The following is a 12,595-nucleotide window of genomic DNA, read 5'->3' on the forward strand; positions in this document are numbered from 1 at the left end:
GATAGCATTATTGCTTTCTGTTATAATCAGATCTGCCAGGCTCATTTGTACACTTTCTGCCCCAGGCTTGAAGCAGATATTTTCTCCAAGAAATTCCTGTACCCTTGCAAAATGCTACTCACAACCAATATTCTTGATGCTAGAGATTCTACTTTCACTATATTGATCTTTTACAAAGCCTATTCACTGGAAGGAACTACTGATGTTTTATTTGTTTGGGTTTTTTTGTTTGTTTATTGGCTTTTGTGCCACACCCGGCAATGCTAAGGGGTTACTCCTGGCTCAGCGCTCAGATATCACTCCTGGCAAGCTCTGGGGGAACATATGTGATGCTGGGAATCAAACCCGGATTTGTCCCCAGTTGGCCAAATGCAAGACAAATGCCCCATTACTGTGATATCACTCCGGCTCCTTGATGTTGTAATTTTGATTATTTGTTTGTAAAAGCATGATATGACTATATTATATATTCAGATAGAATACAGAAACTTAAAATGGTAAGTTTTTTTATGTAAATAAAATGTTATCAATTGAATCTCACATTTGAATAAAACATGGTTTTGGAACAGAACCTATGGGGTTCATCAGCAAATACTATCAGGACATTCATTAAAAATGAACTATTTACTATGTGATAAAGGTACCACTTTAATTTATTTCCAAGATTATTTTTCCTTTGCTTCTTTTTTTTTTTTTTTTTTTTTTTTGGTTTTTGGGTCACACCAGGCAGTGCTCAGGGGTTATTCCTGGCTCCAAGCTCAGAAATTGCTCCTGGCAGGCACGGGGGACCATATGGGACGCCGGGATTCGAACCGATGACCTCCTGCATGAAAGGCAAACGCTTTACCTCCATGCTATCTCTCCGGCCCCTTTCCTTTGCTTCTTAAACCTGTTGTCCAAATCCAGAATTTTCTTATGATTATATCAAATATACTCATAGATCTAAAATAAATAGATGAGATAAAACATTCTCTGTGAAGTTTATTTTTATCTTATATATATATTTTTTATTTAAACACCTTGATAACATACATAATTGTGTTTTGGGTTTCATCATGTAAAGAATACCACCATCACCAGTGCAACATTCCCATCACCAATGTGTTTTTTTTTTTATCACTGATTCCCTCAACCTGTTTCACCAATCAAGGTCTATTTCATTCTTTTGTAGTGGTCATTCTTTATTAAAAAAACTTTTTATGCATTCATATTAATACATTTTATATGCATTTTCAGTCTTTCTAGAGCAAATTTTCTCCAGGTTAATTTTTGTTTGCTTTAAAATAAAACTTTACATACTTATATATTTGTATACTGACTTATAAAATGCCAATATAGCTAAACCACAATTTCTTTAGCAGATCTCAATTTTTAGTGTTGACTTCATTTTAGTCTTTGGTTATAACAATCACAATGTTCCTTGTGTTCTTTACAAAGATTAATCCAATTATCCTGTATGCAAAGCATGCGCTCATCCCACTGAGGTATCTCCCTTACTTTATTTTTAGATTGTTATCCTAGAAATTTTTTTGATTTTTCATTTCAGAGCAAAATAGAGGTTATTTTGCTGCAGAACTAAAGGTTGTGCTAATTTTATGTTCTCATCTAACCTGTCCAATGTTGAATCATAATAGTGTTGTTGGAGTTGAAAATTCCATATTTGAATAAAAGAAAAGTTCATGAAAATAGATGCAGTACTACTTAGGTGACATCTGTTTAACACTATTAAGATTCAGATCTTAAATACGAAGGATCTTACACATTTTATAGTAAACATAGCATCTTATTTAATTCACAAAGTCAAGACACATTTCTCTCAATGACTTTGACTAAAAAAATACATGTGTGGCTTTTTGTTTTCAATGGCATATTTTCCAGAAACCTCAATGACATTCTTAAGCTTGTTGGAATTAAAAAAATAATTCATTCTCAAAATTATTAGTGTATACTCAATTATATACTTAATACAAAGTTAAAAGATAAAGTTTTACGATGAAATAGAGAATAAAACTGTGCGAAAATATTTGTTGCATACATTTTTCCCACATCAAGGATAAAAGTAAAATTGATAAGTTTCATTACAATTAAAATATGGGATAATGGTTTAGCGAGAGTGCATGCCTTGCCTAAATGACATATGAGTTTGTCCCTACAATTGAAAAACATATCTAAAGATAAAAAATTAACCTAAGTTAAGTTAAATTATCTTCTGTGACACTTGGGGTTAAATGTCTGAAGTTAAAATCAGAGGCTAGGAGGAGTCTATTTGAAACATACCTATCTATAAAGTCATATACCAAGTAGATGAAGTACATTAACAACATACTGCTTAAATGTCATAGCCTAATTAAAATATAGCACAATGTTTCACTAAGAGAGAAATAAGAACTTTCAATAAACAAATAAAAAATGTTGGCATCTTTAATTATAAGATAAATTATTTAAAAGAGCCAAAAGATACACTAACACATAGTCAAGATAATGACTTCAGTGCCATGTTTGGAAAAAATATGGAACAAATATATCTATCATACATTACTGGAGGCAGAATAAAGGTAGTGCAATCACTTTATAAAACTGTTAAGCATTATATTGTGCATGGCATTATACTTACATTTGATTTAGTATTGAACTATTAAGTATATAAGGAATATAGTAATATTTTGCAAAATTTGTGCATCATTTTATAATAAACTGGATTCAACTTAAGTTAAATATAAATGAACAAATATAATATATATCTCACTTAATGCTGCTTAGCTTCATAATTACGTAAAGGAAACATTACTAATATACACAGCAATTTGCTTGAAACTGTAGGAAACAGCCTGCTGAGTTGAATAGGTTATGAGATCATTTTAAAGAAATAAAAATATTTTATAACAGATTGAAGTGGACTTACTTGAGAGTATATATTTTCAGTACTTAGCAAACAATGTACCTAAAGTAGGCACAATTGGTAGAAAACGTATTTCAATAAAAGATGATTAAAACCACTTTCTCTAAATATGTTCCCCTTACTTGGAAGACATTAAATACGTTTTGTGTGTGATTTAGCTATGAAGATTGAAATGAATACCTTCTGAAGTAATCAGTAAATTTAGAATGAATCAATGAATTTAAACCTTGACATTATGTATTTAGCAATAGAAAAAAAGATACTGAAATAGATATTCTATGCAAACAGTGAAAAGAGAGAGCTTGTACTTATAGAGAAGTATCAGAATAAAATAGACTTCAAGCTAAAAACTATTACAGCATGACTAGACTGCTAGTATAGCAGGTAGGGAAATTGTTTTGCATGTAGTTGATCCAGCTTTGATCCCATCCCATTTACCACTTGAATGCAAAGAGAAAATTTCTACTGAATTCACAAAAAAGAACCAAAACAAGTTCCAATAAATATAAATCATACCAAAACATTTTTGTTTCCTGATGACAAGGAAATAGAGCTTGAAATCAACTACAGAAGAAAAATAGGAAAAAAAATTAAAAGAATTTCATCTACCCTCAACGTCTTTAATACACATTTTCTTTTGATCATGGGGAGAGGAGAGTCTAGGGGCTGTGTTCATGTCATAGATATGACTATATGTGTTGACCCAGTAAGGCCAGTGATGGTGCATTTAGGACCTAAGTTGCTGCCCCAGCTGAAGACAAGAAAATAATGAATCCAGAATGATTACAAGAAACATTTTATTCTATTCTAACAATGTTTCTATAGGGCGAGATAAACTGGGATTTATGCTGGGTTACAGAGCCAGTAATATAAAATATATAAAAGGAGGGGACGTGATATATTTTTATATAAAAGCAAGGGGACGTAAGGGTCATGGAGAAGCTAAATATTGGGGCTTAGGGATATTTGGAAAGCTTCACAGTGGACAGTAAAAATAGCCTGTAATGTTGACACGTAATCCCAATAACCTGAGCTCTCTGCGAGAAAGGAGGGATAGCGTGGAGTCAAGCCTGAGAGTTACCAGTCATCTTGGGGAGATGTCACCCATCTTTATGCAGTCCTTCCTCATCTCTGGGGCTGTCTCTGAAGTTATCTCCTCAAGAAAATCCCCAGAGCAGTTGTGATATGGTGTGGCTGGAGCAATTGCTCTACGAGGTCCCATTTGTTAGGCAGTTTGAGAACATCACAGGGGCGTTGCGACTTCTGTGTTCAGGATCACTCCTAGCACTATATGAGGTGCCAGGGATTGAACCAGGTTTGGCCATATGCAGAGCAAATTCTGTTTTATCTTCCCAATCTTCTTTAATTCTACAAAGTATAGTGAAAAAAAAAAAAAAGAAAATGCAATTCTTCATTGCATTGCTTGTTTGTATACTTTTGCTATACACCCGCAGCCCTCAGGGGTTACTCCGGGCTTTGTACTCAGGAATCACTCACTCCTGGTAGTTTTGGGGAACCATATGGAACGCTGGGGATTGAACCTGGCTCAGCTGTATGCAAGATAAATGCCCTACAGGCACATTCTAGTATATAAACGAACCACAGTGTGTCTTCAGTGACTGACTCCACTGGCAAAGAAAATTAAACCAGAATTAAATACATAGTATTCTATCAAATTGACAAGGTTTTGCATGGCAAAAGAAACTCAAGCTAAAATAAAAAAAGCTAACATATAAATTGAGAGAACCCACGAGGAGTAATTCCTCCTTAGTGCAGAGCCCTGAGTAAACCCTGAGCATTACCAGGTGTACTCCTCCACACACATACAAATTCAATGTAACTATAGAAAATATTCTAAAAATTATACTATATATATATATATATATATTCTAGTATAAGCCGACCCAAGTATAAGCCATCCCACCTAGTTTTACCCTAAAAGCTGGGAGAACTTAGTGACTCAAATAAGCCGAGATGAAAAATGTAGCAGCCACTGGTAAATTTCAAAAATAAAAATATATACCCAAAACAATGACAAAAATTGAGGAATCAGTAGGCTAAATGTTTTTCAATATTTATTGCTAAAGAAAAACTGTAAACTAGCAACAATAACTTTAAAGCTTTAAATAAAGTGCAGAAAATTGTAGCTTAACAGGTAATCAAGCTAAATCACAAAGGTTAAAATCCTTCAAAACTGGATTCCTCCACCTCCTCATCTGTTTGTCCAAACAGAGTTTCAGCTTCTGAAGAGAGGTAATCAGCATAGATACTGTCATCATCACTGAGTTCGCAGATATCATCCTCACTGCTGTCGGTCTCATACAAAGTGCAGAATATTATAGGTTAAATAGTTCAGTGGCATACAGTTCAGTTTAGCCGCCTACCTCTTCAGCTCAGCCTTGACTTGTGGACTAAGCTGAATCACCACCCCCTGCAGCAGATGGCAGAAGAGAACTGGAGACTAAGTTTCGGTGAACTTGGCATAACCTGTATGCCCCGAGTATAAGCCGAGGTAGGCGTTTTGGGCACAAATTTTGTGCTGAAAAACTCAGCTTATACACTGTAACTTTATTTACATACTAAAATGTTAATAAAACATATTCAAACATGTGTATGTAGGTTCAGATCATCAGCATTCACCATAAGCAAAATGTTGAAATGATGTTAATATTTATGGTGGATAAATGAATGAGTCATGGTATAATAAACACAATTATAATTTAGCTATAGAAAAGGAGTCTAATTTACAACAAGCTAGACACAGAGGGGACCACTTATACTAGCAGCCCAGGGGATAAGGGGGGAATATGGGATTCATGCTGGGAATGAGGGTGGAGGGAGGACAACTTTGATGGTGGGAATTCTCCTGATCCAATGTCCATATGTACCTAAAATATTACTGCAAAAGATATGTAATCCACTTTGGTCAAAATAAAAATTATTATTATATAAAAAAGGAGTGGTATACTGATATATTCTGTAAAATGGATGCACTAACAAAAATTATGATAACCGTAAAGAAAAACCACACAATTATATTATTTTACAGTTACATAAAGTATGTAGGATAAATAAATACAGAGGCAGAGAAAATGATTTGGTGCTTCAGGAAGAATGAGAAATTTCATTAGAGAGAAGGGTGCACTTTGGACTAGATAGATTTTACAGCATCTTAAATGTTCTAAATGCCACTAAGTTGTTTACTCTAAAATGGTTGATTTTTGTCATGTGAATTTCACTTCAATAAATTATTTACAAATTTCACCTCAATAAATTATTTACCAATATAAAAACTATCTTTACCAATATAAAAATAGCCTTGTCCAATAGATTCCAATTGATTCTCATATACTTTGGAAATATGTGGAAAATTGATGCCTTTAAATTTAGCATCATCCTTTAATAGGTGAATAAAAATGATTGGTTTCTTGTTCACCTGTATTTTTCTTGATATCTATCAGGTACTTATTTTCCCACTAATGTTAGAGTCAATCATTATTTGATAAATATACAAAGAATTTAAAATTTAATGAGAAAGAACTTGCATATAGAGGTTCTAAGTTTGTATGCCATTATGTAGCTGTTAAGAATTTGCTTAGAAAATGTATTTATAACTATGCTGTAATTTTATGTTTATTTATTTATTATTATTAATTTTGGATTTTGGGTCACACTCAGCGGTGTTCAGGCGTTATTCCTGGTTCTGTTCTCTTGATTCAAAAATCGCTTCTGACAGATTCAGGGACCATATGGGATGCTGAGAATCAAACAGTTGTCTGTACTGTGTTGGCTACGTGCAAAGCAAAAGCCCTACTGCTGTGCTCTCGTTCTGGCCCTGCTTTAATTTTTTAATTATATTGTACCTTGACTTGTGTAAACCTTGAATAAAATAAGAGGAATTCTGAGTGGTTGTAGTAAGCAGATTTACTGCTTTCTTGCTCTTCACAGAGTAGAACTGACCATGGATCTTTGGTTTTTGGGTCACACCTGGCAGTACTCAGGACTCTGCTCAAGGATCACTTCTGATAGTGTTGGGGATTGAATCCAGTATCCCAGGCTTGAACTCAGATTGGATTTTTGCAAGGCAAATGCCCTTCCTACTGCCTTACTGTTCCTGTGCTCCTGTGTCTTCAATGGGTGTTTGAAAATCTAAAATATTCTCAGATTCCCGAAACCTTGTTGAATCAGTAAATTATAAATTACCATACTTTTCAGAAGGAAAATAAAGCACCCAGAGTCTTTCGGGAAAGTTCCCCTTTGTAAAGGAATAAAGAGCCTCCCAATTTTGCATGGGGTTCTTAACCCACCCATTGATTGACCACCTGCTTTTGAAACAATTACCCTGAATCTTATTTAATCAACCTTCAATAACAAATCTTCAGTTGATGCAAACTACTCCTTTACATTGCTTTACCAGTGTGGGAGCAAAAGAATAATCTCATTAAATCTTTCCCTATTTCAGTTGCTTTAGAGTAGATTTGGTGGAAGTTGCATGATAAGCCTATCATTATTTTACATACATTTAAATTATGGTGCATACTACATTTTCACAAATTTGGCCTCTTACAGGATAAATCTGAAGACATAAATCTTTTTTAATAATATCATAAGAACTTGTAGTAAAACAATGTAACTCTGAAATCAAACCAAACTAAGCTAAATCAAATTAATGATAAAGAAAGTGGGGGGGAAATATCCAAAGTATTCTTGACTACCTTCAAAAGTACCATGAAATTTATGTTCCATATGATTAACATATGGAACATTTTACTTTTTAGACAATTTAGATTAACATTTTAGATTAATTTTAGATTAACATTTTACTTTTTAGACAATGTCACATACAGCTGATTGACTGGGCACACCATTATTTTGCTAAGATCATGGATAGGTACTTCCTTAATATTAGCTCCATTGCTTACCTAATTTTCATCTCTAGTCAGATGTTGGCTACTCAGAACCAAGTTTACCCAAGAAGAGCTAATATTCAGAAAAATACCTATTGAGATTTTCTTGAAAAACTTTTATATGCCAGACATTACAGATTAGCTGCTAAAGCTAAAATGGACTAAGTCTCTAGCCCAAAAACTACTCACAGCCATAAATGAAGACAGGTCTTAGAATCATATTGATCTGTGGGCAAAAATGGAATTATATGTATTATTGTTTTATATATGCAACTGTATATATAAAAAGTTGCATTATATATAATTATTTATACATATACAACTCGATGTAATATAAAAGTTGTATTATACATAATTATATGTACAACTGTATTAAATACACAGTTGTATTATATATATATATATATATATATATATATATATATATATATATATATATATACAATTTATATTGTCCTTTGTTTTCTTTTTTCTTTTTTTGTTTCTGGCCATACTCAGCAGCACGTAGGTTGCTAAGATTACTTCTGACTCTGCACTCAGAAATCACTCCTGGCAGGCTCAGGGTACCATATGGGATGCCAGGGAGCAAACCCAGATCATCTGTATGCAAGATAAACACCCTACCTGCTGTGCTACACTCCAGTCATGCTTTGCTCTTTGAACAGATCCTATATAGTAATTTCTATGAGAAAAATGTACCCACTTTTTAAAGAGCAGGTGTGTCTCCAGCATTTATTCTAAATTTGCTAGTATTGCCCAGAGTGCCCCAAGTCCCAAGCCACGAGCAGGTAAGCCAGGGACATCTAGTTGACAAGGAGGCCTCGAGATACCTGGTCAGCCACGTTGTTAGAATAGAGGAGACATTCTGTTTAGGCTACAATGTACATTTTCAATGAAGTTATCCTATTTATTTATTTATTTATTTATTTATTTATTTATTTATTTATTTATTTAGGGTCACAGCCGGCAAGGCTCAGGGCTTACTCCTGCCTCTGTGCTCAGAAATCGATCCTGGGAGGACTTCTGGGTGTCTTCCACTGGGCTCTGGGCAGGACAGCTAGCCATAGGCCCTCTGGGCTGACCACTTAGTCCAGGGGACTGAGATCCCCCCACGCCAGACTGGTCTTGAGGGCTAGGCCTGGTAAATTGAGCCCTGAGGGGAGAGTAGGGGAGAGAAACCCCTCCCCTATGCATACACAAACTACAGAGGCAGGGGCTGCACTCAGAAGACTCCACATGCCAGGACTTCTGGGTGTCTTCCACTGGTATGTTGGGGGCTCTGGGCAGGACAGCTAGCCATAGGCCCCCTGGGCTGACCACTTAGTCCAGGGGACTGAGATCCCCCACGCCAGACTGGTCTTCAGGGCCAGGCCTGGTAAATCGGGCCCTGGGGGGAGGGTGGGGGAGAGAAACTCCTGTCATATGCATACTGGACCCCATTTAGAGGTTCTTTTTTTACTAGTATTCATTTTCAAAAGTGCACAGGCGCATTTATGCTTTTTAACTTCACCCAAAAATGGTCTTAATTTTGTATTGTGTCTAGGAAAAAAAGTGGAATGCTCTAGATTTGGAGGATAACATTCAAATAGGTCTCTAAAATCAGTGTATAGGTAGACGTCACTTCCTATACAATGGTTCTCTCTGACTGCCAAGCCTAATCCATAAACAATTAATCTATACAATGTATATAGCCCTTCTGATATATTGCCCCTCCCCCACACCAGAGCCCTTCTACTCTCTCATCTCCCAATCCGGATTCATTATCTTCCCCTTAATTAACCCTCTTTACCCTCAATTCTTAACTTGTTAGGCACCAAGACCAATATCCTTCCCCAACAGATTCTGCCCTTTCTCACGCCCCTACAAAGCTCATTTTTACTCCTTATCTCTCTCACCCCCAACCATCAGTACCCCACATTTACTCTTTTTAACTTCAGTACTGCACAGTCCTAATCACAGACAAAAGTCGTGATTTGATTTAACAACCCCCAACTATTTCAAAACACATAAAATGGACACATATGTCTTTTGAATATTTTATGTGTATTTTCTTTGACAGCTATAACTCTTACTAAGTATTCTTTTATAGTGATGATTCTACCCACTTTTATCTTTTCTTCTCTTTGTGAACTGTTCAATAAGGAATTTTGATGAAAGAGTCCTTCAGTTTAATGCTTATGATTGAACCATGTCATGGGGATTGTTGGACTTTTTTTACGGCCCCCATATGCGCCAATAACACCACTTGGCATTGTTCCTTGTTTGCATAGGCACATTAAAATGGGAAAATACTATACATACAAATAACTTCTTATCTAATAAAGATTGGAACACACAAATCTTGTAGTGCAATGGGACCTTACACCCTGAACATTGATATAATGACCAGGCACAAGCCTCAGAAGAATGGGCATCCTCCATTCACCCCTGAACCAGGGAAGTCATCTACAAAACATCCATTTGTTGTTATTTTTATAACAACATCTGGAAGCAATCCTCTACCAGGGAAGACCCTACCACTGCTCTGACATCGATCTGCTCAAAAGAGACTTCCCTTAACACTAAGAAGACTTGGTAACAACAACAACCTGCTTATAGGACAGGGCTCTCTGCATTGCCCTTTAATTGTGAGGTTAAACGAGAGGACTCTCCGCACCATCCTGACTGCAATGTAGGATATGCAGATTCCAGGATCTTTAATACAGAAACATGATACCAACAACAAAGACTATGTGTAAAATAAAAGTGTAATGGCACTACAGACAATGACTTGGATTGGACAAACTAGTTTGCCTGGAGCCTAGAGTTTGTCTTATGTCAGGAAACTTCAGGAGTAGGGTCTCCTTGTATTTAGGCCAAGATTTTTTCTTTCCATGTCCCTCATATTTTGGTGGGCCTATGCAAACAATAATTGCCACTCTAACACCGTTTTTACTGTGCTTCTTTGACTCTAATCCTTAAGATAAACAACCCACTTAAACTTTTGAGGTTAACTTAAACTAATATGAATGAGCATGGAAATGTAAAAAATACTTTGCCTTCAATGTTTAAGGAGTTACATAAGTTTTATGGCTTTAGATTGCTTTGTGTGCTGCTAAGAAATATTATGTATAACAATCTGGGGACTTGAGGGACAAAGTAATTGTACATAGGTTCTGTTTTATTTTTCTTAATGTTCTTTGGCTAAAAGTTCAAAGTTCAGATATCAGCAAGGGGATTTCTGAGAATTCTGTTTTTTGGTGATCGTCCTTCCACTGTAACTTTACCTTGTCCTCTTTCTTTGCATCTTTGTTCTCATAATTAAAAATAAAAAATTAAATAAAAGAAAAATTTTCTAGATGTAGCAAACTTAATATTCTAGCACCCCAAAACATTCTTTCTAAAATCTAACGCAATGCCTTAAACAAAATTTCATTAAAATGCATGTCTTTAAAAAAAAAATTGATCCTGGCAGTCTCAAGGGACCATGTGGCATGCCGGAATTCGAACCATCATCCTTCTGCATGCCAAACGCCCCACCTCTGTGCTGTCTCTCCGGCCCCAATTTATCCTTATTTTTTAAGTATTTAGGTGTGAAGAGAAAGTCAATTGCCATTCGACTGTTATTAATAATACCTTTGTGAATGTCAGCTAGATAATCTCATCCCCTTGAGGTAAGTGCTTTGCAGTCTAGATATACAAATGCGTGAAAGATATATGGTAGTTTTAGCCCTGGCTCACCTATGATCCCTTAAAGCACACCCAGAGTGATCACTGAGCACATGGCACAGAGTAGACTCTGAGCACTATGGGATGAGCCCTAAAACAAAGCTCTCAAAAGAAGTTTCAGATGTAGTGATAATTACAGATCTAGAAGCAAATTCTTAAAGTAAATAATCTCTTAAAGAAGACAGCAAAAACCTGGAGCCTGAGCAATAGTTCAGGAGTAGGACATTTACATTGCACGCTGCTGATTCAAGACAGACCTGGTTTCGATCCCCCGGTTATATAGTCCCCCAAGCAAGGAGGGATTTCTGAGCCCATAGCCAGGAGTAACCCTGAGCATCACCAGGTGTGGCCCAAAAACCAAAAACCTAAAAAAAATAAAATAAAATAAAATAAAAAAGAAGACAGCAACAACCCAAAATTATCTTACAGATACAATTGGAGCATTATACATTGGCTATATTAACATACATGGTAATTGGTAAGTTATTGTGTTTCAACATAAGGCAATATCACTATGCATGTATAAATTTGACATATAGATTACAATATTTTATACGATTTCTAAAAGATGATGCATATGTGCTAGATGCAATTAGTTACACTTAAAATTGTAATTACACTTGTAAAATTTATTTCAACATGTCATTTGTTTTTTAAAGAATACTAGATCACATCATATTTCTAAAGTACTACATTTAAAAATTACAAAATTAATATTTTAACTTCCTTACAAAAAAATTGGGTCCACCCAAAATATCTAATTGAAAATTAGATTCTTTTGGTCAGTAAAGCCAGGGTCTTAATATGTTTGCATGATCAGGAGGAAGATAAAAAGAAGCTACAATACTAATCTTCCTGTGCTTTTCTATGATAACAACAACAACAACAACAGGAGATAATAAAATATTTAAATGCATCACAGTAGCAATTTTAGGGAAATAACAACTAAAAAAATCTACCTTGTTTAAATATGTGCATATCAGAATCTTTGAATATTAAAATAATAAAATTTTACTCTATGGATATTATGGTATCATTGAGTTCTGTGAAAGCATAAGCAAGTTTCCGTCCAGAATTGATG

This window comes from Suncus etruscus, chromosome 12 (assembly GCF_024139225.1).
Source record: "Suncus etruscus isolate mSunEtr1 chromosome 12, mSunEtr1.pri.cur, whole genome shotgun sequence".
Classification (NCBI taxonomy): domain Eukaryota; kingdom Metazoa; phylum Chordata; class Mammalia; order Eulipotyphla; family Soricidae; genus Suncus; species Suncus etruscus.